Raw genomic sequence first — 27,747 nt, 5'->3', positions numbered from 1 at the left:
CAGAGGTCCAGCAAGGTGGCCTTTACCCAGAGTTGGAACTTCCAAGTTGAAAGGGAGGCCTGTGAAGTCAAGATTCTAACAAGAAGTTGGGGCCAAGAGGTCAATGTAGCAAGCTGGGGTGGGGTGTGGAATAGTTATCCAGCAAGGGACCTCAGATTAGGTCCTTATGAGCCAGCGTGGGGCCAATGGTGGGGGTGCAGGGAAGGGCAGTTGCTGGCCGTTCAGTGATGCTCTCCCAGAAATGGCCTGCACAGGAGGACCACTTGTTGGCTTGTTGGAGCCAGAGATGGGAGCACCCATGATGTAAAGGGGTCACAGGGCTCAGTATAATCAGGAAAGCATAATCTGATTGGCATAGACTCAGGCAGAGGCTCCTGCAATCATACACACACACACACACACACACACACACACACACATTTCTATACATTTGAAAGGAAGACATATCTACTAATGACAGTCTCCTGGAGATGAAGGGCATGGTGAACTCTCAGTACATGGGATAAACCTCTGACAGAGAGCCCTCTAGCCTGGCCTCCAGCACTGACTGGGGGCAACAGAGGGGCAGGAAGGGGTTACATGATGCTGGAGTCCTGAGAATCTGGGTGAAGGCATTCTCTGGTTGTGCTCCTTGAGGACTCCATGGAAGGACACATCTGTGAAGTCGTGGACAGTGGGAGGGCTAGAAAGCTTGATGGGAACCCTCATCGGTTAGAATATGAGGAGGAGGACTGGCTTGCTAGGGAGAAGCTGGGATGGCTGGGTGTCCATGTGTGATGTGCAGATGAGGGATTTTCAGCCCATTTAGTAGAAAGTAGAGTCATGAGTTGGTCAAATAATAGGAAGCTCAATAAGTGATTGTGAGACAGTGGTGACGACATGGGGAAGCTCAGAGGATTGTTTGTGGCATCAGAGAGGGCATTGCTGACTGCGGTGTGAAGCCTTGGAAAGCCAGAGTGTGGCCTGCACTGTCAAAGATGACCTGCGATGTCTGTTAGGGTTGCCCCAAGCCATGAGACTTGGTGGGTGGGAGCCTGGGGATGGATGGTCACTGTTTGTCTGGATGTTCATAGATAGCCACAATAGAAACTGGCCTGTGCTGGGACTCCTACCTGGCAAGGGGAAAGCAGGACCAGGGAGCCCTTTCAGTCACTCTGGTATGAAAGGAGTTGCCTGCCTTGTTGACCATTCATTTTTGCCATGGTACTTGCCTTCATCCCCACGTGTCCCTCTGAGCTCCTAGATAACCAGGCCCTGCCTGCTGGCTTCTTTGCTGGCCCCCATCCCCTTTTGGAGGGGCTTCCCAGATGGTGCTAGTGGTAAAGAACCCATCTGCCTAATGCAGATGGATACATAAGAGACGCAGGTTCAATCCCTGGGTTGGGAAGATCCCCTGGAGGAGGGCACGGTAACCTATTCCAGTATTCTTGCTTGGAGAATCCCAAGGACAGAGGAGCCTGGTGGGCTACAGTCTATGGGGCTGCTAAGAGTCAGGCGCAATTAAAGAGGCTTGGCATGCATCGGTTTTCTTTTAGCTCAGCTCTAACCTCAACATCCCACCAGTGGGTGGGAATGTTAGCAGTAGGGCTCCCTCCTCGACTTAGGCAGCTGACTGGGGTCATGCTGGCCACTCCAGGTGTCTGGGAGAGGGAGAGATACTGTGTCTTCCACTTCCCATTTCAGGTGTCTGGGCCTTCCGTGTTGCCATGGCAACGCTCTGCCAATACCCTGAAGCCAATGGGAGCTGGAATCTCTCGGTATGAGGAGCTGCGGAGCAGGAGGTCTGAATGTGATTGAGTTGAAGGGAAGCTGATTTTCAAGTGGGCTTTATTTTTAAATGTATCCTTTTGTCATTTTAAAATCTGCCCTTAATAACTGCATATCCCTGTTGTTATCTGTCTGCCTGGCAGCTTATCTCTGTTAAGGAGAAGTTATCTGGAAAGCAGGGAATGGGATTTACCATAGCAAATGTTTGTTATTTAGGCCCAGGGTGCCTTAAAGCAAGGTCTGGGAGGTTTCAGGAGGAAGCAAGGAGGAAGCACTGGGACTAGTGGCATACATCTAGGATAGCATTTAAAGGCAAGGCTGAGCTGTGGTTCCTGGTGGAAGATGGGGCTGGGAGGGATAGGGCTGGGAAATTGGGGCAACCTGAAAATAAAGTTTAGGGTGGGCAGCAGATGAGAGGGGAAGGGTTCAGAGGTATACAAAGGCAGTGCTGCTGCTGCTGCTAAGTCACTTCAGTCGTGTCCAACTCTGTGTGACCCCATAGACGGCAGCCCACCAGGCTCCCCCGTCCCTGGGTTTTCCAGGCAAGAACACTGGAGTGGGTTTCCATTTCCTTCTCCAATGTGTGAAAGTGAAAAGTGAAAGTGAAGTCGCTCAGTGGTGTCCGACCCTTAGCGACCCCACAGACTGCAGCCTACCAGGCTCCTCCATCCATGGGATTTTCTAGGCACTAGTACTGGAGTGGCTTGCCATTGACTTCCCCCACAAAGGCAGTGCTGCTGCTGCTGCTGCTGCTAAGCTGCTTCAGTCGTGTCCGACTCTGTGCGACCCCATAGACGGCAGCCCACCAGGCTGTCCCGTGCCTGGGATTCTCCAGGCAAGAACACTGGAGTGGGTTGCCATTTCCTTCTCCAATGCATGAAAGTGAAAAGTGAAAGTGAGGTCGCTCAGTCGTGTCCGACTGAGTGACCCCATGGACTGCAGCCCACCAGGCTCCTCCATTCATGGGATTTTCCAGGCAAGAGTACTGGAGTGGCTTGCCATTGCCTTCCCCACAAAGGCAGTGCAGACATCAGTAATCCTGATCTCGGAGCAGGTCCCCTCAATTGTATCTCTCTGTGGCCAGTAGGAGTGGATAGAGGACTGATCACAGGATGCGCTCGTGGTGGAGAAGGGTCGGGGTTCCCTGAAAAGATATTATGTATCTTAATATATGAATATATCATATCTTAATATATGAATATATCATATATCCATCTATCTATTTATATTGAAAAACAACAACAGTAAACACACATACACACACAAACCAAGTAGTTTCTTTAAGATTTAAATCAAGAGGAACTGTTTAAATTAAGGAGTAAATGGATGTTTTCTTAAAGTAAATACCCTGCAGGGAACTCTCAGGAAGGGTGAGTCACCCAGACATTTTAGATTAAGTGGCATCAGGAGACTGATCTTACTTAGCCCCTTCAGAAGATGGAAGGAGTGGGTGATCGCCTTTCACGGCAGGGTGCTGGACAAATACTAATTAAATTATCTCATCCAGGAAGTGCGTTATTGTTGAAGGAGTGCAGTATGGCAAAATCAAAGGTCTATGTCACCCGCTCGCTGTGTAACTGCAGACAAAACATTAATTATCTTTGTGTTCTGCTTGGAGCTGTCTGGCATGGGTGATTACCAGGCAACCTCGCCAGGGCCAGGCTTTGTTGGAAAGTCACATCTAACTCCCACAGGACTTGTCTTGACATTTGTCCTGGGGGTCGATGCTTGTTCCTAATGGAGCCTTACAAATATCTAGTTGGCTTTCTTTGTTCAGATGGAAATCTCCAAAGGAAGGTCCCCTGGAGTTGTCCATGCAAATGTCCTCAGCGCATGACAGGAGCTGGGATGGGATTGGTGAAGACTGCCTGTAGGAGAGTTTTCAAAGGTGGGGACAGGGAAAGCTGTTTAAAGCACAGGACAAGAGGGAGCCTAGGAGGGACCACTGAACACCTACTGTGGACAAAGACGCATCACACATGTGTTGTCTCCCTGACTTGGGGGCCTTTGTGACACTCTTGGCTCTGCTTCTCCTGAGCTTTGCAGCCACTTCCTTTTTTTGAACTTTCATTTTCTCAGATGAAAGGTGCAGACAATAGGAACCTCCTGGTTGAACAGAGGGGTCAGTCCATGTAATGACCCTGATTCAGCACTTGGCAGTGAGAACTCTCCATCAGCTTCGGGTGACTGGAGCTTTAGACCTTCTCTGAGTATTCTATCCCTGATCCCACAAGAGCAGAGAGGCACAGAAAGGCCTGGCTTTCTGTCCGGAAGTACCCTGTATGGCAGCTCCTCTCTATACCTGTGTACCAAAGCCTGAGGCCAGAGACAGTGCTCTTCATGATGAGCAGTGTCCAGCTCCCCTTCCATGTCTGGGGAGAGGTGTCCACTTCTTATAAAGACCAAGAACTGAGAGGGAGCTGGGGGCTTTACCTATGATATTTTGTTTTCAGGACTATTTTGATGTGATGAATGGAAGAAGGAAAACATGGTTGTTGTCTTCTCCAGAAGTGTGGCTTGCTTGGAGGGTAACATGAGCTACAGCTCAGCAGAAACATTTTGTTCATGACGTGATTGCTGAGGATATCTGTCCTTCTCTGTCCTGAAGATTCTGTTGTGGGGGAATCATTCCGTTCCACTAACATGGGTCCCTGGTACAGTGAAAACTCTGGGAAGATTGCCAGCTGCCTGAAGGCCCTCTGAACCTCTTTTCCCATGGGCACCATCCACCTAATTCACTAACTCAGTGGAGGTTAGCCTGTCTCCTTGGGCAGGAGGGTGGGGAAGTGGGCGGAAAGCATCTGGAAAGACTGTGGATTTGCTTTATGCATTGACATTCCAGGACAAAGGACACCCTGCTGTGATGAGAGAGAGAACAGGGCTATTTTTTTTACTCCTTTCCACAGAGTAGAATTGAGTTAAAACCAAGAGACTAAGAAAGAATTTTTAGCTCAGTGGTTTTCCTGCTTTTCTCTAGTCCTAGAAAATCTGTTGCAGCAGTGTCTTACTGCAACTGGAATATATTAGACAGTTGTGGAAGCGGACATGCCGTGGTTTGGAGTTCAGCTTCATGTTAACAATCTCTCTGGTTCCCAGCCTCTCCATGGTGTTCTGTGCAGCTCTGCTTCAGAAACTGAGGCCCAGAGCCTGGAAAAACTTGGTTAGGTGGTATCAACAAGCAGGCGGCTGTGCTGGGGCTGGAAGGCAGATTTCTTGGGGGTGGGGGTTGGGAGATATGTGGCAAAGAGCCTGGACCATCCTTTCTGGCCTTAGGATAATATACTTATGTGACTACCCCACTCCCCTGAGACCACCGTCCCCTTCATCCTCCTACTTCTGATCACCTCCCCTCCTCCCAGCCAGCACTAGGGCCTCACAGTCTTCTTCCCATTGACCTAGAGGCTGCTGATAGGGAGTTCCACCAATGCCCTTGGCTTAGCCTCCCTGTTCCAGCAACTATCCAGGGATATGGGAGGGCTTCATTTTCCTTTACTAGTTTAAGACATTTTTCTGTCTTCTCTGTCAATTTTGATTCTTCATAAAAGCTGGCTTTGGACAGGAATCAAATGCCTCTCTTGATGTCATGTCCCCGGGAGGGCCTTCTGACTGCTGATAATTCACAAAGTAATAATTGCTCATTATGTAGTGATTGTCACACCATGGGACCCCAGCCCTCCCTGGGCTTGGAAGTACCTCATTAACATTTTTACCCAGGTCTGCTGCCCTGTGTAACAGTGTCCCACAGTCTCAGGGTTCTAAGCAGTGAGGCCAGGTGGAAAAGGCAGCAGCTAGCAGCCAGGAGCATTCTGGTAATGAAGTAGGAGCTGCCTCTTAGAGCTCAAGTGGGATCCTTCACCCGGTGGCTCCTGAAGCCAGTTCCAGGAGCCATGCAGTGGGTTCAGTAATGGGAAAGGGGTGGTGGGTGGTGGTGGGGCTGGGAGGATCCAGCCTGAGAATTGTTCAGTGTCTATTAAGCTGTTCTGATAGAGACTCCGACTGTGCAGTGAGTTACAGAAGGGAAATAAACTTCACTCTCTTCATGGATTAGCATTCTTGCAACGTGTTTCCCAAGTAAAATGTCAACTGTTCCAAACCCTTGTGCAGAACCACCTTTGAAGGAGCTGAGAACCAAAACAAGCACTGCTGCTTCTTCTGAATAAAGGGAAAGATACAATTAAATATTTCATTTTAAGTGACATCACTTCGTTTTGGAGATAGCATCAATACATGCTCATTTAGAATAGAATGTTTAGAAAATATAGATAAATGAAAAGAGGAACATAAAAGTCAGCTATAATCTCTGAACCAAGAAATACTGTTAGCATTTCTGGTGCATTTTCCTTATTATTATTTTTTTCTTTTTTCCATCACTCTGTACATAGAGATAGAGATAGTAATATGTATATTTATCAATTGGTTATTTATTGCACATAAATTTTATATCCTGACTTCTTCACTTAATGCTGTCTTGGGAGTATTTTCTCACTTCTTTATTCTTTACAACGATGATTTTTAATGGAAACACATTACTCAACTTACAGGGAGCCATCATTAATTTTATCTTCCCATATGATGAATCTTTAGGCATTTTCACCATATTCTTGTAGAATAGTGTTGTGATAAATATCCAAAATACATATACTTTTATTATAGCTATATTTCTTTAAATTTTTTTAGTAAGTAGAAGTTGAGCAAAGGATAATAATTTTAGCTTCTTGATGTTCTTGATACATATTTTAAAATTGATTATAGAAAGATTTAATAATTTACACAAGCATTAGTAATATATGGAAGTCTCTGTTATATCCTATACTCAAAATTGAATGATATATTAAAACATGCTTGCAAATTTGGTAACATTATGAAAAAATAATGTTACTAAATTTGCATTTTAAGAGATTGTACATTTAAAATGTAATCATTGGTCATATACATTTCATATTTTATAAATTATACCTCAGGTCCTTTGCTTTTATAATATCAAAATGAAATTTTTCTTGTTAACTCATATAACCTTTCTTTCATATGAGAATTGACAATTATTTATGTCAAATATTTTGTTCCCATATATTGTTTGCTTTTGAATTAAGAAAATATTTTCACATAGAGACATTTAAAAATGTATGTGCTTAAGAAAGCCATACCCAGTTTGCAAAGTAGATACTATTAACCCATACTTTCTTCTAGTATTTTTATGGTTCAATTTTATTTCAATGGAGTCTGCCACATGGGATTGATTTGGGATAAATGATGATGTTATGGTCTATCATACATTTTACATTTTTACATTTTTTAGTATTGGCTCCTTCTATCACTTATTCAGTAATCCTTTCTTTCCCCACAGACTAGGACATCATATTTATCCTATGCTTTACTAAATTTTACATATTTCCTCAGTGGTTTTTTAAAAAAAATTCTTAGACTCTTTTCTCTCTCTTTTTTTTTCCTCTGCCTAAATGTAATTCATCTTTGTATATTATTAGAATGCACTTGTCTGAAAGTAACAATGCTCACCTTGAGTGGATTAAACAATAAGGAAGACATTATCTCACATGAAAAGAGGACTGGAGCTCCAGGGTTGGCCGCTTCAGACATTCAGTGCCAAGATCAAAGGCTCTGGTCTTTTTCATCTTTCTTCCCGGCTGTCCCCAGGGCGGAGTCTGACCTTCCCTCATAGTTTTAGGATGGCTGTGGCAATTCCAACTGCCATCTCCAGAAAGACAGCTACACAGGGAAGAAAAGGGTATTCTCTTCTGTGTGTCTCCATTTTATAAATGAGAAGAACTTTCCCAGCAGTTGGCCTTGGCTTCCTAATTTTTATAGTGGTTCTTTTGCTTTTTTGTTACTGCGCTTGAAGTTTTCCACCTAGATGCGAATGTGACCTTGACCAGTGATTTCTCTCTCAGTTGCTTGTATTTAACCTGTATTAGGATGTACTCTCTTCATGACATAGATAAGAAATTGCGCATTCTTTTGCCCTTGTATGGACAGAGCTCTTGAAAGTTGGAAAAAAATTAAAATTATCTGAGCTGGGTGTTGATGTTAGAGCTATTACTTTGATATCTTGAAATGTTTCTTTTCTGCTTTCTGTATTTCCTTAAGTCATTTCTAGTAACCTGTTTTGTAGAAAATCTTATAAAACACTGGTATTTTCAAATGTTTCATTAAACTTGACATAGTATTTGCAAATAGTTTAAGAATATCTACCTGTTGAAATATATTTCTTTTCATTGATACTGTTGTGTTGTTGTGCTGCGTCTTTTATTTTTAATTAGACTAGACGGAATTTTTTTACTGATTGCTTCAAAGAACTAGTTCTAACTTGTTTAATCAATTTTGTTGCATTTCATGTTACTCTAATTAACTTGTTTGTTTTTCTTTCTTGTCTCCCTCCTGTCTACCATTCATTTTCATGTTAATTTTTAAATTTATTATGTGAGGTGTTAGATAATTTATTTATATCCTTTCCAGTTTTGGAATGTTCTCTATTTTATTTGAATATAGTTTTGACTGAATCCTAGTGGTTTTTCTCATGTAAACTGAAGTGTAACACTCATACAGAAAAATGCCTAAATCATGAGTAAATCACAGTGAATTTTTAGAACACACCCATGCAATCAACACCTACAACAAGAAACAGAACATCACCAGTGCCCCCAGAGGGCTCCCTCGTGCCCCCTCTGGTCATTACACTCGTTGGTGGAAACACTGACATCCAACACACTTACTGACCTCTTTTATAACTGCCTTCTTTTGCTCACCATCACATTGTGAGATTTACTATTATTGTTGTACATAGTTTTAGTTCATTCATTCTATTGTGTTTTTAGAAATGTAGGTTTTATTATTATTTATGTATGGTGATGTCAACAGGTCAGGAGATGCCTGCCATTGAAAAGATCAGTTCAGTTGCTCAGTTGTGACCGACTCTCTGCGACCCCATGAATCACAGCACGCCAGGCCTCCCTGTCCATCACCAACTCCCGGAGTTCACTCAAGCTCACGTCCATCGAGTCGGTGATGCCATCCAGCCATCTCATTCTCTGTCGTCCCCTTCTCCTCCTGCCCCCAATCCCTTCCAGCATCAGAGTCTTTTCCAGTGAGTCAGCTCTTCGCATGAGGTGGCCAAAGTATTGGAGTTTCAGCCTCAGCATCAGTCCTTCTAATGAACACCCAGGACTGATCTCCTTTAAAATGGACTGGTAGTTTATTACAATTCCCAAGAGGAGGGGGCACACCATGCCATTCAGGGCCACATGGGGAAGCACCAGGCTGAGTCAGGAGGCAGAAGGAGGAGGGGAAATGTGAACATGAGCCCTTACTGTGGTTTGTGTAGGAAGAGGTCGGCAAAGCAAGGTAAGCAGGCTTAGGATTGGCTAGCATGAATAAGTTCAGCAGGCTCCAGGGTGTGGGGCTTGCCCCTAGTTGTGAAATATCTTGTCCTAGGATGATTAGGGCAGGGGGATAGTAGCTGAGAGTGTAAGAGGTCCACAGAGGAGGTGGTTGGGAGATGTGGGCTCTGGATTGGTTAATTTGCATATAAAAGCACAAGTGCAGGACAGTCATTTACTGTTATAGAAATTGCCTATCCCTGGAAGGGACTGTCTCTCCAAGGGTAAAAGGGGCCCAGCTATCAAAGCACCAGAAATATGGAAAATAAAAGATATGATTAATACATATTGACATATCATATTCTTTTCGTGACTATTTCACACTTTGTTTATTCTATTATTGAGTACCCTTGAGTTGTTTCCAGATTTTGTCTATTTCCAATAACACTGCTGTGGGCTTCCCAGGTGGCATTAATGCGGGAGGTATGAGAGATGAAGGTTCAGTTCTCTGTTTGCGAAGATCCCCTGGAGAAGGAAATGGCAACCCAGTCCAGTATCCTTGACTGGATAATTCCATGGACAGAGTAGTCTGGAGGGCTATAGTCCATGGGGTTGTAAGTAGTCGGACATGACTGAAGTGATTTAGAATGCAATAATTCTGCTATAAACTCTTAGACACATCTTTTGGGGGAACATATTTCTGTCTTTTTGTTGTATATATACCTCAGAGTGGAATTACTAAGTCAACGGATATGTGTATGATTAATAAAATACTGCTAAACTTTTCTAAAGTGCTGATACCAGTTTATACTCCTATCAGTGGTTCCTAAGAGTTCCAGTTCAGTTCAGTTCAGTCGCTCAGTCGTGTCCGACTCTTTGCGACCCCATGAACCACAGCACGCCAGGCCTCCCTGTCCATCACCAACTCCCGGAGTCCACTCAAACTCATGTCCATCGAGTCGGTGATGCCATCCAGTCATCTCATTCTCTGTCGTCCCCTTCTCCTCCTGCCCCCAATCCCTCCCAGCATCAGAGTCTTTTCCAGTGAGTCAATTCATCGCATGAGGTGGCCAAAGTATTGGAGATTCAGCTTTAGCATCAGTCCTTCCAATGAACACCCAGGATCGATTTCCTTTAGAATGGACTGGTTGGATCTCCTTGCAGTCCAAGGGACTCTCAAGAGTCTTCTCCCACACCACAGTTCAAAAGCATCAATTCTTCGGCGATCAGCTTTCTTCACAGTCCAGCTCTCACATCCATACATGACCACGGGAAAAACCCACCCTCAGTGAACTAATATGGATTGTCACTCTGTTACATGTTAGCCATTCTTGGGGAGTGGGCAATAGTTTCTCATTGTGGTAATTTTATTTCCATAATTATTAATAACGTGGATCACCTTTTCATATGTTTATTGATCCTTTGGATATCTCCATTGTGAGGTGTCTGTTTAAGTCTTTCATGCATTTTTTTGACTTGGTTTTCGGCCTTTTCTCAGTGATTTGTAGGAGAACCAAATATGTGTCATTTATAAATATATGCATTGGAGTTCTCTCCTACTCTGTGGCTTGCCTTTTTGATGCTCTTAATGATGTCTCTTGATGAACAGAAATTTTTAATTTTAATGTAGTTTACCCAATTTAGCTTTTTTCTATTTGGTTATTATATGTGCTGTGCTATTGAAGAAATGCTTATCTAAGAATATGAAGATATTATCCTATATTTTATTCTAAATGTATTCTTGTTCCACAGTTCATATTCACACCTGCATTACATCTGGAATGGATCTTTGCTTGTGGTGTGAGTTTGGAGGCAAGGTATATAAAAAACAAGTGAACAAACTAAACAGCCTATTAACCCAATACCATTTATTAAAAAAATAAATAAACTGTTTTGTTACTGGTTTGCCATACTACCTTTCTCATAAGTTTGGCCACTGTATATTGTAGATCTGTTTTTGGACCTTCTTTTCCATTCCATTTAGCCATTTATCTCTGTGTGCACCAATATGACACCATTGTAGTGATCATAGTTTTATAATAGCTCTTGAATTCTGGTAATGTAAGTTCTCTAGCTCTTTGTTTTTTTTTTTTCAAGATAGATTTGGCTGTTTTGGGCCCTTTTCACTTTTTTATAAATTTAGCATTTCAACTGAAATTGCATGGACCCTGGATCAACTTAGGAAGAGTTAACATCTTACCAATATTGACTAATCTAACTCATGGACGTAATATCCCCTGAATTTATTTAGGTGTCTAATTTCTCTCAACACAGTTTTGTAACTGTCACGGTAGAGATCATGAGTGACCTTTGTTTGATTTTTGCCCTCAGATATTGACATTTACAGTAATCTTATATATGGTATATAAGTGTCAGTAAGTGTTAGTCACTCAGTTGTGCCCAACTCTTTGCAGCCCCATGGACTGCAGCCTACCAGGCTCCTCTCTGTCCATGAGATTTTCCAGGCAAGGATATTGGAGTGGGTTGCTATTTCATTCTCCAGGGGATCTTCCCAATCCAGGGATCGAACCCAGGTCTCCTGCACTGCAGCCAGATTCTTTACCAACTGAGCTACAAGGGAATATACTTAGATTTATTTTTCTATTTGTTATTGTGGATATATAGAAATATAGTTGATTTGTATATGAAACTTGTCTCTAGTGAACTCTAGTCATTGATTTATTCTAATAGTTTACCTGAAGATTCTTTAAGATTTCTCTATAAACACAATCACATCATCTATGAAAAATGATAGTTTTTTTTCTTCTTAAATTTTTGTGTATTTTATGCTTTTCTCTTGTACTTATTGCACTACTTAGGGTCATTAATTCAAGTTGAATAGATGTAATGATAGTGGGTATACTTATCTGGTTCTTAATTTCAGAGGATAACTTTTTATAATGCACCATTTTATATTTTGTTTACCACATATTTTTGTGTTCATTTTTCAAGTTGAGAAAATCCCCTTGAATTCTAGCTTCCTAACAGCTTTGTGAAAGGGGGTATTAGTCAAAAGCATTTTTCCATTTAGTAAAAATCTCTTTTACATCTATTGAGATAATTATATTTTTACTTTTTCCTGTTAATGCAGTAAATTCCATTGATTTATTTTTTTCCTTTTAATGGTAGCTTGTTAATTCTCTTTTTTACATTAGTACTAGACCTTTATGTTTGAATATTTTTATTTTATGATATGCTCCAGTATTTGGAAAGATTGATACCTCCTAATTTCTCCTTTTCATAATATTCTTTTTCTAAGTTAAACTTTTATTTTGGGATTAATGTAGATTCACATTCAGTTGTAATAAATAATGCAGAGAGATCCTGAGATCAAATATACCTTTTATGTTTCTCTCAATAGTAGGCATTGATATAGTACATGAATCTAATTTGCTTTCAGATTTCCTCAGTTCGCGTATGTGTGTGTGTGTTGGCTCTGGGTATTACAGTATCCATATGTGACATCAGTCTACTGGTCAGTATTTTACCACTTTGAGTGACATATGGAAATCTTGCTTTGGTTTGAGTTTCTTTATTTTCTTCACTTTTAAATGTAATTGTCTTGCGTATCAGGTAGTACTATATTTTCTGTTTCAATCATCAGATATGACATATAAAAACTTATGTGGAGGTCAGTCTGTTGTATATTCTCATATTTTTGCTCTTTCTGTTGTTCTTATTTCTGATGCTTCATTTAGATCTATTTTATAATTTTTTTTTCTTTGTTGAGATTTTCTATTTTTTCAATCATTTTAAGATATTTTGTAATTGCTTGTTGAAGCATTTTTATAATGAAATTTAAAATCTTCGTCATATAATTCTAACACCTGATTATCTTGGTCTTAGCATCAGTTGATTGTCTTCCTTTAAACCTGAGTTGTGACTTTCCTGGTCCTTGATATGATAAGTGCTTTTTTATTACATCATGGTAATTATCTTAGGGAACTGTGTTCTATTTAAGTCTTTTGTTTTAGTAGGGATTTACCCTGTTTAGTTTAAGCATACATGTCTGGCCTATTTTTGTCTGCTGTGCTTACAATGACTACTTAATTTTAAGCTGTGTGTGTGTGCTCAGTCATGTCTGACTCTTTGTGACCCCATGGACTATATAGCCCACCAGGCCTCTCTGTCCACGGAGTTCTCCAGGCAAGAATATTGGAGCGTGGGTTGCCATTTCCTATTCCATCTTCCTGACCCAGGGATCAAACCCACATTTCTTGCATATCCTACATTGGCAGGCAGATTCTTTACCACTGCTCTGCCTGGGAGTTGGTGCTACTGTGTGCTGCTGATTTGATCTGCTTGGTGCCATTGGGCTCCTATTGCTCCCTCTTTATGCTTCCTGGGGAAGGTGAAGGGGTTTCTCCAGGATGGACCCCACCTGGTACTTCTTTCTGAGGAAAAGAATCTCTGGCCTGTGAAGATGAGGATGCTGGGCAGCTTCCCAGGAAGCTTCCCAGGCTGGGCACCTGAGGCCAGACCATGTTTCTGGGGAATGAAGAGCACTTCCCTGGTGGAGCCCAGGTTGTGGCAGGATGCACCTTGCTAAGGCCACCCGTGGCTCTTAATGATGGAGGGCATTCTCAGGCCTCTGGGGAAAAAGAGGTTTCATGGACTGAACACTTGCTGTGATGGAATCTCCCTCGTTGGTCCTGGCTACCTGCCTCAGTGTCTCTTTGTAAGGGAACAGAGTTGCACCCACAGTGACAAAAGGAATGCCTCGGCTATATGAGTATAGTGAGACCCCTTTCCCTGTGCTGCCCAGCTGCCTGGTAAATTTTTGTGGGCCAGGAGAGGCCCCAGAGAAGGCAATGGCAAGCCACTCCAGTACTCTTGCCTAGAAAATCCCATGGATGGAGGAGCCTGGTAGGCTGCAGTCCGTGGGGTCGCTAAGGGTCGGACACGACTGAGCGACTTTCCTTTCACTTTTCACTTTCACACATTGGAGAAGGAAATGGCAACCCACTCCAGTGTTCTTGCCTGGAGAATCCCATGGAGCCGGGTGGGTTATGGTCCATAGGGTTGCAAAGGGTCGGACACAAGTGAAGCGACTTAGCACTCATGCCTAGCTGTACTTAAGGAGGAACAGGGAGAATGGAGTCGACACCATCTCTTTCAAAAACTTTCACATTCAATGATTTTTGAAAGTTAAGCAATTTTTCATTGTTCAAATAAGCCCTGCTAGGTCATAATTCCTTATCCTTGTTATATATCACCACATTTGATCTGCTAATATTTTGTGATAATTTTGTTATGTTCTTTATGTTGTAATTATCCTATGTGGTAATGTCCTTGTTAGGTTTCAGTATCAAGATTTGTGAGGGTTGAGGTTCTTAAAATGAAATAGAAAGTGTTCCCTTGTTTTTATTTCTGAAAAAGTTTATAGCATGGGTATAACTTCATTCCTAAATATTTGGGAGATTCCACTAGTGAAGCAAAGTAATGTTGATCACATGTATAAATGCAGTAGTATGTGTATTTAGGTTCTGTGTTATTTCTTAAGTCAGTTTTGATAAGTTGTGATTTGTAAGGAATCTCTCCACTTACATTGCGGGAGATATGTTTAAGGGTCTGACTTATGTTATCTTTCTTTGATGAGTCTTTCCTTCACTCTCTCTTTTTTTTTTTGGCTTTTATTGGAGCTTAGTTGCTTTACAATGTTGTGTTAGTTTCTGCTGTAAAGCAAAGTGAATCAGGTACACATATACATATATCCCTTCTTTGTCACCACAGAGCCTTGAGTAGAGCTCCCTGTCTTGCAATTAGGTACTCATTAGTTATCTATTTTATGGTAGTGTAAGAATAGCTGCTTCTCTCACTCTTAAAATAGAATTCTTACTCTGAGGATATAGCTTTCTGGGGTCTCAACTGAAAGTGACTGATATTCATCAAGATATTTATTGTTAGCTGAGCTTAAAATGTAACATATCTCCAGCATTCTGAGACTCTGAAATACCTTCTTATTTCTCTGTGCTCCTAGCAAGTCCATCACATCCTTGTAGATTCTGTGCAAGCTGGATACATATCCTAGGAGTCATCCAAGAACGTGTATGCAATTCTTACAGAGATATTTTGTCCTTTTTCAGTGTAGCTGTTCCTCTCTCTTAACATGCTTCACAAATTTATCTCACGTTGGTACCACAAACTGTTTCCTCCACCTACTGAGACTGCTAATCCGTGATTTTGTTTGATATCCATGTAAAATGGATTGAAAAATGTCTTCAGGCAAGACGATCTAGTGTGACTGTTGGATTCCTCTCATGTTTTTTTCATGATCTCAAATGTAGTCTTATACTGGTTGATATAGAAAGGCCTGAAAACAGTTATTTTATACATTTTAATAGATTGTTTAGTTATTTTATCATGGGAAGTTCCACTGTGTGGATCACAACAAACTGTAGAAAATTCTTAAAAAGGTCTGGAATACCAGACCACCATACCTACCTCCTGAGAAACCTGTTTGCAGGTCAAGAAGTAACAGTTAGAACCGAACGTGGAATAATGGACTGGTTCCAAATAGGGAAAGGAGTATTTCGAGGATGTATATTGTCACCCTGCTTTAACTTACATGCAGAATGCCTGGCTGAATGAAGCACAAGTTGGAATCAAGATTGCCAGGAGAAATATCAATAACCTCAGGTATGCAAATGACAACACTTTTATGGCAGAAAGTGAAGAGGAACTAAACAGCCTCTTGATGAAGGTGAAAGAGGAGAGTGAATAAGCTGGCTTAAAACTCAACATTCAAAAAATGAAGATCATGGCATCTGGTCCCATCATTTCATTGCAAATAGATGGGGAAACATTGGAAACAGTGTCAGACTTTTTTGGGGGCTCCAAAATCACTGCAGATGGTGACTGCAACCATGAAATTAAAAGACGCTTTCTCCTTGTAAGAAAAGCTATGACAAACCTAGACAGCATATTAAAAAGCAGGGACATTACTTGCTGACAAAGGTTTGTCTAGTCAGAACTATGGTTTTTCCAGTAGTCATGTATGGATGTGAGAGTTGGACCATAAGAAGGCTGAGTGCCAAAGAACTGATGCTTTCAAACTGTGGTCTTGGGGAAGACTCTTGAGAGTCCCTTGGACTGCAAGGAGATCAAACCAGACAATCCTAAAGAAAATCAACCCTGAATATTCATTTGAAGGACTGATGCTAAAGCTGAAGCTCCAATACTTTGGCCACCTGATGCTAAGAGCTGACTCATTGGAAAAGACCCTGATGCTGGGAAAACTTGAGGGCAGGAGGAGAAGGGGACAACAGAGGATGAGATGGTTGGATAGCATCACCGACTCAATGGACATGAGTTTGAGCAAACTCTGGGCGATGGCAAAGGATGGTGAAGCCTGATATGCTGCAGTCCATGGGGTCAAAAAGAGTCGGACATGAGAGTAATTGAACAGCAACAATCACATATTTTTTATGTGCCACTGTCTTCCTGTTTGAAGCAGTTTAGTTTAAATAGTTTTGAACTTTTAAATAAGGATACCATGTTGTAAATATTCTCCTGAGACTAAAATTTAAATTTAACTTTATGTTAATAAAGTTTGTTCTGTGTACTTAATGTTAAATGAGTTAATGTGTCGTGTTAAATTTGTTTAGGTAATCACCAATCTATTTAAGGGATAGAATGTTTCCATGACCCCCCACATTCTCTCATGTCCCTTGGAATTCAGTTCCCCCCTCTATTGTATACAAATGATGATCTGATATCTGTCACTATAGATTCTGTGTGTGTGTGTGTTCAGTTGCTCAGTCATGTCCAACTCTTTGTGGCCTCATGGACTGTAGCCCACCAAATTGCTCTGTCCATGGAATTTTCCATACAAGAATACTAGAATGCGGTGCCATTTCTTACGCCAGGGGATCTTCCTGACCCAAGGATTGAACCTTCATCTCTTGCATCTCCTGAATTGGCACGTATATTTTTTGTCACTGGAGCTACCTGGGAAGCCCAAGTTTTATCTTTTCTAGAAAATATAAATAAAATACATAGTCATTTTTTACAGTACTTTTTTTTTTAACTTAGTCTAATGTTTTGAGGGTTTTTTGTATATGAGTAGCTTCTGTTTGATGGAGAGAGCAATGGCAACCCACTCTAGTACTCTTGCCTGGAAAAATCCCATGGAGGGAGGAGCCTGGGAGACTGCAGTCCATGGGGTTGCGAAGAGTCAGACACAACTGAGCGACTTCACTTTCACTTTTCACTTGCATGCATTGGAGAAGGAAATGGCAAACCACTCCAGTGTTCTTGCCTGGAGAATCCCAGGGTCGGGGGAGCCAGGTGGGCTGCCATCTATGGGGTCGCACAGAGTCGGACATGACTGAAGTGACTTAGCAGCAGCAGTAACAGCAGCAGTTTCTGTTTATTGATGAACTGTATTCCATTATATGAATACAATTTTATGGACATTTATATTCTTGGATCATGAATAAAGCTACTAAGTGCATTCATATACAATTCCTTATGTGTATTTATGCTTTCATTTCTCTTGAGTCAATATCTAAGGACATTGCTAGTATGTGTCTAGTTTTATAAGAAATTGACAAATTGTTGTCCATATTGGCTGTACGCTTTTGTAATGCCACCAGAATAGTATGAAAGTTCTAGTTGCTCGACATTCTTGCTAACATTGGTATGTCTGTTACAGTTTTGTCATTCTAGTGGTTGCATAGTGGTATCTCTTTGTGTTTTCAAATTTCTCTTCTATAATGACTAATGAATGATATTGAGCACCATTTTATATGCTTATTTGAAATTTTTATTATGTTCTTTTCTGAAATATCTATTCAAATATTTTTCCCATTTAAAACATTGGATTGCTTTTTCTCCTTTTATTGAGTTGCATGATTGTTAAAAAAATATTTTAAATATCAATTAGTTGTTGAATATATGCATTATTAACAATTCCCCCCAGCTCATGGTTTGCCTTTTTATTTCCTTAATGTTGTTTTTAAAGGTATTAAGCATTTAAATAATTTTAACCAATAGTTTAATGTTTCAGTTCAGTTCAGTTCAGTGGCTCAGTCGTGTCCGACTCTTTGCGACCCCATGAATCACAGCACACCAGGCCTTCCTGTCCATCACCAACTCCTGGAGTTCACTCAAACTCATGTCCATCGAGTCGGGGATGCCATCCAGTCATCTCATTCTCTGTCGTCCCCTTCTCCTCCTGCCCCCAATCCCTCCCAGCATCAGAGTCTTTTCCAGTGAGTCAGCTCTTTGCATGAGGTGGCCAAAGTATTGGAGTTTCAGCTTTAGCATCAGTCCTTCTAATGAACACCCAGGACTGATCTCCTTTAGAATGGACTGGTTGGATCTCCTTGCAGTCCAAGGGACTCTCAAGAGTCTTCTCCAACACCGCAGTTTAATGTTTAGTGGGATCTAATTTACCAATTTTATTTTATGGCCAATGTCTTTTGTTTCTTATGTATTGTTGTTGTTCAGTCACTCAGATGTGTCCAACTCTTTGAGACCCCATGGACTGCAGCATGCCAGGCTTCCCTGTCCTTTGCCATCTCCCAGAGTTTGCTCAAACTCATGTCCATTGAGTTGGTGATGCCATCCAACCATCTCATTGTCTTTAGTCCCTCCTTATTCCTGCCCTCAATCTTTCCAAGCATCAGAGTGTTTTCCAATGAATTGTTTGTTTGCATTAGGTGGCCAAAGTATTGGAGCTTCAGCTTCAGCACCAGTCCTGCCAATGAATATTCAGGGTTGATTTTCTTTAGGATTGATGGGTTTGATTGATCTTCCTGCTCTCCAAAGGACTTTCAAGAGTCTTCTCCAGCACCACAGTTCAAAAGCATTTCTTCAGTGCTCAGCCTTCTTTATGGTCCAACTCTCACATTCATACATGACTGTTGGAAAAACTATATCTTTGACAATATAGACCTTTGTTGGCAAAGTGATGTCTCTGCTTTTTAATACGCTGTCTAGGTTTGTCATAGCTTTCCTTCCAAGGAGTAAGGGTCTTTTAATTTCATAGCTGCAGTAACCATCTGCAGTGATTTTGGAGCCCAAGAAAGTAAAATCTTTCAACTGTTTCCACTTTTCCCCCCTTCCCTTTGCCATGAAGTGATGGGACTGAATGCCATGATCTTTGTTTTTTGAATGTTGAATTTTAAGACAGTTTGTTTTCATTCTCCTCTTTCACTCTTATAAAGAGGCTCTTTAGATCCTCTGCACTTTCTGTCATTAGAGTGGTATCATCTGTATATTTGAGATTGTTGATATTCCTCCTGGCAATCTTGGTTCTAGATTTCTTAGATATATGTTTTTAATTTTGAAGTTATTTTTTAGTGCTTGTGCTAGGGTATATCATATATATCTTTAATTTATTATCTTCTATCTTCAAATAATATTATATCTGTTCACATATAGTGAAAGAACCTCACAATAGTATACTCTCAATTTCTGCTGAAACTCCAATACTTTAGCCACCTCATGTGAAGAGTTGACTCACTAGAAAAGCCTCTGATGCTGGGAGGGATTGGGGGTGGGAGGAGAAGGGGATGACAGAGAATGAAATGGCTGGATGGCATCACCAACTCGATGGACATGAGTTTGAGTGAACTCCAGGAGTTGGTGATGGACAGGGAGGCCTGGCGCTGTGATTCATGGGGTTGCAAAGAGTCGGACACGACTGAGTGACTGAACTGAACTGAAGTTTCATTAAAGAAAAAAAGTCCTCTGAATTATTTTGCAGGTGTTGTTTACCACATTGTACATTGTTCTGTCTATGGTCACTTTCTCTGACACTCTGAAGAGATTCAGTAAGCAACTGCAATACCTGTCACAGGGTATTAAGCCTCTCTCCAAATCTGTCTCATCCAAGTGTGCTTTGCTGGGAGGGATTGGGGGCAGGAGGAGAAGGGGATGACAGAGAATGAGATGGCTGGATGGCATCACTGACTCGATGGAGTCCAGGAGTTGGTGATGGACAGGGAGTCCTGGCGTGTTGTGATTCATGGGATCGCAAAGAGTCAGATACGACTGAGTGACTGAACTGAACTGAACCTATACTTAGTTATTATTGTCATTACATTTATTTTTACTTATGTTTTTTAATATATTTATTTTATTGAAGTATTGTTGACTTGCAGTGTTTCAGGTGCACAGCAATGTGATTCATTTATACACATACACATATATTATTTTTGAAATTATTTTCTATCACAGGTATTGACAAGGTATTGACTTAGTTCCCTATGCTATACAGTAAACCTTTGTTGCTTGTTGTATAACTATTTTTTAATTAGAAGTCTAGTATTCTCCTATTCATACTAAGTCAAACAAGTGGAATCAAAATGTCACATTTTTTTTAGATAGGTAAAAATTCATAAGTTTTCTAAAATATATATATTATACATATTTTTATATATGTATATGAAAGCTTTTCTACTACACTTGATCAAGGTTTGAGAAAGAACATCAGAAGAAAAAGAAGAGGTGGAGAAATTAGAGAACATAAACTAAATGAAATGGGAGCACTGAATATAAAATAGGAAAAGTGAAACAAACTAGATAAAAGTAAAAGATCATCATATAGTCCACTTGTTTTTAAACATGACTGCTCATTATATACTTATCTTGAGCTCTGGAGAAAATAAGCAATACCTGAGCATTTGTATTTCTTTAAAAATTTCAAGATAATTCTGATATGCGTTCAGATTTTAAAACATGATTGTAGGTTTTTTCTATTAGATTCTAATTTTGGTGATATAGAGTCCTATTATTTTTCTGTTGACCAATCATGATACAATGGTATTGAGTAATAGTTACATAATCACAACAGTAAAAGATGTTTATCAGTTTTCACAATCAATAGCCAGCTGCTGCTGCTGCTGCGTCACTTCAGTCGTGTTCGACTCTGTGTGACCCCATAGACAGAAGCCTACCAGGGTCCCCCGTCCCTGGGATTCTCCAGGCAAGAACACTGGAGTGGGTTGCCATTTCCTTCTCCAATGTGTGAAAGTGAAATGTGAAAGTGAAGTCGCTCAGTCATGTCCGACCCTTAGCCACCCCACGGACTGCAGCCTACCAGGCTCCTCCATCCATGGGATTTTCTAGGCAAGAGTACTCAAGTGGCTTGCCATTGCCTTCTCCGATCAATAGCCAGACCCACCCCCCTAAAAAAAGATAATTATAATCACAAGCATTAATGGGAACATGACTAAATTAACAATATAAAATAATTGCATACAATTTGGGGAGATCAAGCAGAGTGATACGGTAAGTGTAAGTGCATACGTTCTCATGTTTTCATCCACCCAGCCAGTCTATGCCCTTTGGGTGATGCATTTAATCTATTTACATTTAAGGTAATGATAAGCATGATATCCTATTACTGTTTTCTTAATTGTTTTGGGTTTATTTTCTGTAGGTCTTTTCCTTCTCTTGTGTGACCTGTCTAGAGAAGTTCCTTTGGCATTTGTTGTAAAGCTGGTTTGGTGGTGCTGAATTCTCTTAACTTTTGCTTGTCTGGAAAGCTTTTGATTTCTCCATCAAATCTGAAGGAGAGTCTTGCTGGGTGAGGTTGTAGGTTCTTCCCTTTGATCACTTTAAATATATCATGCCATTCCCTTCTGGCTTGTAGAGTTTCTATTGAGAAATCAGCTGATAGCCTGAGGGGAGGTCCCCTGTATGTTATTTGTTGTTTTTCCTTTGTTGCTTTTAATATTTTATCTCTGCCTTTAATTTTTGACAGTTTGATTGCTCTGTGTCTAGTGTGTTCCTCCTTGGGTTTATGCTTCCTAGGACTCTATGTGCCTCTTGGACTTGGTTGACTATTTCCTTTCCCATGTTTGGGAAGTTTTCAGCTATTATCTCTTCAAATATTTTCTCAGGTCTTTTCTCTCTCTCTACTTCCTCCTTGGGACCCCTATAATGCAGATGTTGATGTATTTAATATTGTCCCAGAGTTCTCTTAGGCTGACTTCATTTCTTTTCATTATTTTTCTATATTCTGTTCTGAGGCAGTGATTTCCACCATTCTATCCTCCCAGTCATTTATCCATTCTTCTGCCATTGATCCCTTCAAGTGTATTATTCCAGAGAAGGCACTGGCAACCCACTCCAGTACTCTTGCCTGGAAACTCCCGTGGACGGAGGAGTCTGGTAGGCTGTAGTCCATGGGGTCACTAAGAGTCGGACACGACTGAGCGACTTCACTTTCACTTTTCACTTTCATGCATTGGAGAAGGAAATGGCAACCCACTCCAGTGGTCTTGCCTGGAGAATCCCAGGGATGGGGGAGCCTGGTGGGCTGCCGTCTGTGGGGTCACACAGAGTCGGACACGACTGATGTGACTTAGCAGCAGCAGCAGCAGTGCTTTTTCATTTCTGTTTGTTTTTTAGTTCATCTAGGTCTTTGGTAAACATTTCTTGTATCTTCTCAATCTTTGCCTCCATTCTTTTCCCAAGATCCTGGATCTTCTTCACTGTCATTTTTCTGAATTCTTTTCCTGGAAGGTTGCCTATCTCCACTTTATTTAGTTGTTTTTCTGGTATTTAACCTTGTGCCTTCATCTGGCTTCCCTTGTGGCTCAGCTGGTAAAGAATCTGCCTGCAATGAAGGAGACCTGGATCTTCCCAACCCTGATCCCTGGGTTGGGAAGATCCCCTGGAGAAGTGAAAGGCTACCCACTCCAGTATTCAGGCCTGGAGAATTCCATGGACTGTATAGTCCAAGGGGTCGCAAAGAGTCGGACACGACTGAGTGACTTTCACTTCATTTGGCAGATAACTTTCTGCTTTTTCATCATGATTAACTTTCTGCAATATGGTTTTTGTTTTAGCCGCTATAAGATTTTGCTTCTTCTTGCTTCTTCTGTCTGCCCTCTGATGGATGAGGCTAAGAGGCTTGTGTAAGCTTCCTGATGGGAGGGACTGGCAATAGGAAAAACTGCGTGGGCAGGGTCATGTTTAGTAAAGCTTTAATCCAATTATCTACTGAAGGGTGGGTTTGCACTCCCTCCCTGGTAGTTGTCTGGCCTGAGGAGACTCAGCCTGAGGTCTGTGGGCTCTATGGTAGGGTTAATGGTGAGCTCCAAGAGGGTTTATGCCACGGGGGATCTTCCAGTGCCCTTGCCCCAGTGGTGACTCCCTGCTGACCCACGTCTCCACTGGAGGCCCTCCAACACTAGCAGGTAGTTTTGGTTCAGTCTCCTGTGGGGTCATTGCTCCGCTCCTCTGGGTCTCTTTGCATGCAAAATTTTGTTTGTGCCCTCCAAAACTGGAGTCTCTGTTAACCTCAGTCCTCTGAAAGGGCTGTAATCAAATCTTGCTGGCCTTCGAGGCCAGATTCCCTGGGGATTCCCATTCCCTCTGTCATATCACCAGACTGAGAAGCATGGTGCGGGATTCAGAACCTTCACAATAGTGCCAGAACTTCTTTGGTATTATTGTTCTCCAGTCTGTGGATCACCCACCTGGCAGGTATGGGATTTGATTTTATCATGATTGTGCCCCTCCTACCATCTCTCTGCAGCTTCTTCTTTATTTCTGGACATGGGGTATCTTTTTTTGGTGGTTTCCAGCATCCTCCTGTCAATGGTTGTTGCAATTTTGGTGCTCTCACAGGAGATGAGTGCACATCCTTTTACTCCACTATCTTGAATCTTGTCCCTTTACTTGTGTTTTAAAAACACAATTTATGGCTAGTAATTTTGTTTAACACATTCAGATATATTTTTAAAATGACAAACATTTAGAATCTATTCTATATATACAATTTCCTCCATGCTAATAAAGATCTGTTAGCTCCACATTTCCATGTGATAATTTTTTCCAGTAGCCTGAAAACTTCCTTTAACATTTTCCATTGGGTATTTCGTATGTGTGTGTTTATGAATGTGCTTTACTGTACTTTATTTTTTGAGAGATTTTATTTGGATTTTATTTGAGGATTTTAATTTCATTTTTTAAGAGTTATTGACCAACCATTTATTTCATTTCTATTTATTGAACAGTACTTCCCTAATGATTTATGATGCTTCCTCATCTCCATAGCAAATTTCCATAGATACGTGTGGATCTGTTTCTGGGTTCTCTATCCTAACATGTTGGCCAATTGACCGATCCCAGTACCCATACTAAACTATTATAATTTCTGTGGCTTAATAATAAATGTATAAAATATACTATCTTTTAAGTTGGGTCCTGCCTCCCAATTCTTCTTCAGAAATGCCTTAGCTATTCTTAGTTCTTTATTCTTCCAAGTTTGAGGGGAAATACTGATAGTATTTTGCTCAGCATTTCTTTGCTCATATAGATCAATTTGAGAAAATTAGTATCTTTACCTTATTATGTGTGTCTTTTCTTGTTCATGAGTTAACTGTTAACTTTTTGAAGTTCTTTAATGACTTTTAGTAATTTTTAAAATTTTCTCAATATAGATCTTTCACATATTTTGTTAGATTTATCTGCTATGTTGTTATTTTAAATGTTGTTCTTTAAAGATTTTTTTTCTAATTATTTGGTACACAGACATAGAGTTGACTTTATATTTTTCAATCACTCACTTTGCTATATTCATCTCATAGCTAAAGATTCTTCTCAAGATCATTTTTGTTTTATATACACATAATCTAATCTGGAACAGTGATTCATTTTCTCTTAAAAATCTTTAGGTCTTTTTTCCCCCCTTTTTCATATTGTATACACTAGAACCTCTAGTATCATGTTGAATAGATTCGATAATGGTGATCATCCTTTCATTGTTCTGATTTTAAAGTAATTGCTTTACTATTTCCCCATTTAGGATTATGTTTATTAAGTGCACTTTGTAGATACCTTTTATCAGATTAAAAAACTTTCCTCCTATTCTATTATATCATGATTTTCATCATGAATAGATATTGAGTATAATGAAAAGCTTTTTCTGCCACTGTGAGGTGAAGATGGATTTTCTCTATTAATGTATTTAGTTTAAATGCTGTTGTAATAGTTGTTCAGAATTTGTTTTAAATATTTTTGCCTGAATATTTTGCATCTATATTTATAAATGAAATGGTTCAGTGAAATTTCATGGTGTGTGTATTTTTTTGTTTTGTTTCTTTGGGTATCAGAATAGAGTGGGTCATTAGTTAGGGTCTTCTTCTTGTAATTTCTAAAAGGACCTGTTCTTTATAAATTTACTGGAAACTGCATGTGAGCTGTCAAGAACTTATCTGTGCACAGAATTTAACTACTATTTTATTTTTTATTTTTAAATTGAAAAATTATTTTATATTGGAGCATAGTTGATTAACAATGTTGTATTAGTTTCAGGTGCAAAGCAAAGTAATTTAGTTATACACATACATATGCCTATTCTTTTTCAAATTCTTCTCCATTTAGGTTATTAGAGAATATTGAGCAGAGTTCCCTGTGCTGTCCAGTATATCCTTGTTAGTTTTCTATTTTAAATATAGTTCCGTTCCGTTCCGTCGCTCAGTCGTGTCCGACTCTTTGCGACCCCCTGGACTGTAGCCTCCCAGGCTTCTCCGTCCATGGGATTCTCCAGGCAAGAATACTGGAGTGGGTTACCGTTTCCTTCTCCAGGGGATCTTCCCGACCCAGGGATCGAACCCGGGTCTCCCGCATTGGAGGCAGACGCTTGAACCTCTGAGCCACCAGGGAAGCCCTTAAATATAGTAGTGTGTACAAATTTATAGTAACCAAAGAGGGGAAAAGTGTGTCAGGTATAGACTAGGAGTTTGGGATTTATATATGTACAAACTACTGTTTTAAAATTCATTTAAAAGCTATAGGAATTTTTGTATTTTATTTCTTCCTAAGTCATTTATGTATTAGTTTTAATCAATATCCTTTTTAACTTTTAAAAGTTACTGGCATAGAGGAATTACTAATATTCTCTTACATTTTTAATTTCTCCTATATTGGTAATTATGTCACTTTTTAATTAATAATGTTGTTTATTTGTAACTTATCTCTTTCTTGAAAAATCAATAATCCCAGAAATCTTTCCATTTCGTTATTCTTTTTTTTTAAACAAATAGCTTCATCTCTGTTTGATTCTTTCCATTTTAACCAAGAAAAGAAGTCCAGTCTTTGTAACCAAATCCTGGCTGTGGCAGTTGCTAGCCATGTGCTCTTGTATAAATTATTTCAACTCTTTGTCTTTTGGTTTGCACCTTTGCCATTGTGGTATGGTTGCTATGATGTCTAGATGAGTTACTAATTATAAAAGACTTAGAGCAATGCCTGGCAAATAGTTGTATATAATTACTTTTTTAATAAACAAATCTTTTGTTGATTTCTGTTATCTTTACTATCTCCTTTCTTATATGTATTTGGAATTATCATTATCCTCTTTCTAAATTTTTAGGTCTTCTAATATAAGGATTAGAAGCTATACATATTCCACAAATTACTACTTTTGCTGCATTCTATAAACTTTGATATCTGGCAGTTGTATTAATTTTAGTTCTAGATTGTTTTGAAATATCCACTATGAATTTTTCTATATTCTCCGAGTTATTTAGGTGGTGCAGCGGTAAAGAATCCTTCTGCCAGGGCAGGGATGTAAGAGATGTGGGTTTGATCCCTGGGTTGGGGAGATACCCTGGAAAAGAAAATGGCAACACACTCCAGTATTTTTGCCTGAGAAACCCCATGGAGAGAAGAGCCTGGTGGGCTACAGTCCAAAGGGTCACAAAGAGTTGGGCACTACTAAGTGGCTAAGCACACACAATAAGAAATTTGAATTTTTCTATGATTTGAAAATTTAATTTAAATTATCCAACGTTTTTTGCTTTTAAAACATCTTTTTGCCTTTTTCAAATGGTAACAAGTATAGCTGCTCTGTGTCATCAACGTCTACCATCACTCACATCATCTTGCTATCTTCTGGAATTTGGTTAGTTGTGGATTTACTTTGTGTTCCCTTTGGGGGGATGCTTTTAGCCTTTAAAAGACAGAAGGAACCTTAATAGAAATTTTTTTCACCCCTACTTCAGGAATCTCCTACAACATCTACTTTCTTCCTTTTTTTACTTGAGTACTTTCTCACAGAATCTTTTTAAAATGGGCCTTTGTGTGACAAGTCTAATGAAGCCTTCTATGTCTGACAATTATTTTATGACATTGGAAAGGCAATTTGGCTGGATATAAAATTCCAGGTTTAATGTACCTTTGCTTCAAACACCTTAAAAAAATATGACTTCATTGTCTCGTGAACCCAGTTGCTATTATGAAGTCTGATGTCAAATGGCTGTGATGGGTCATTGGCTCTTCCTCCCAGGCAACTGTGAGTCTTTTCTTTGTTTAGGATATTTTAAAATTTCATTATAATGTCAATTTTCTTACTTCCCTGTGTTTATCCTGTGGCACTTTCAAACCAATGTAATTTATCTTTCTTGAAGTCTTAAGTCTTAAAAAATTTATCTGCAGTTATCTCATTTATTTTCTCCTCTGCCAAGCCTCACCCAGAGACTCATTTTTGTTTGTTTCTTCCTTCGTGCCCCTCCTCTGCTTTTCTGTTGTATCCAGTGTGGACTGGGATGCTCTATTACTGATCTATATTTTGCATTCTTATGTTCCAAACAAGGGAACTAAGTATTGCTTCTTGATAATCTTCCTACTTTTGAGAGACATTTAATTATCAGAAATCCAAAAATTGGAATTAACACATATGAAC

The 27,747-nt window shown here is 40.2% G+C and overlaps 1 protein-coding gene across 4 annotated transcripts in view; it reads left to right on the top strand.

The window, feature by feature from the left end:
* The window catches only part of GRID1 (glutamate ionotropic receptor delta type subunit 1), a 701,267-nt gene that overhangs the window by 487,317 nt on the left and 186,203 nt on the right, over positions 1–27,747 (top strand). The gene's annotated exons all lie outside the window — the stretch shown is intronic.

The sequence above is a fragment of the Moschus berezovskii genome, chromosome 12 (assembly GCF_049115385.1).
Source record: "Moschus berezovskii isolate FMDL1 chromosome 12, NW_MosBer_1.0, whole genome shotgun sequence".
Classification (NCBI taxonomy): Eukaryota; Metazoa; Chordata; class Mammalia; order Artiodactyla; family Moschidae; genus Moschus; species Moschus berezovskii.
Note: the sequence above shows the minus strand (reverse complement) of the source record. Positions and strands in the feature narration are given on the sequence as shown.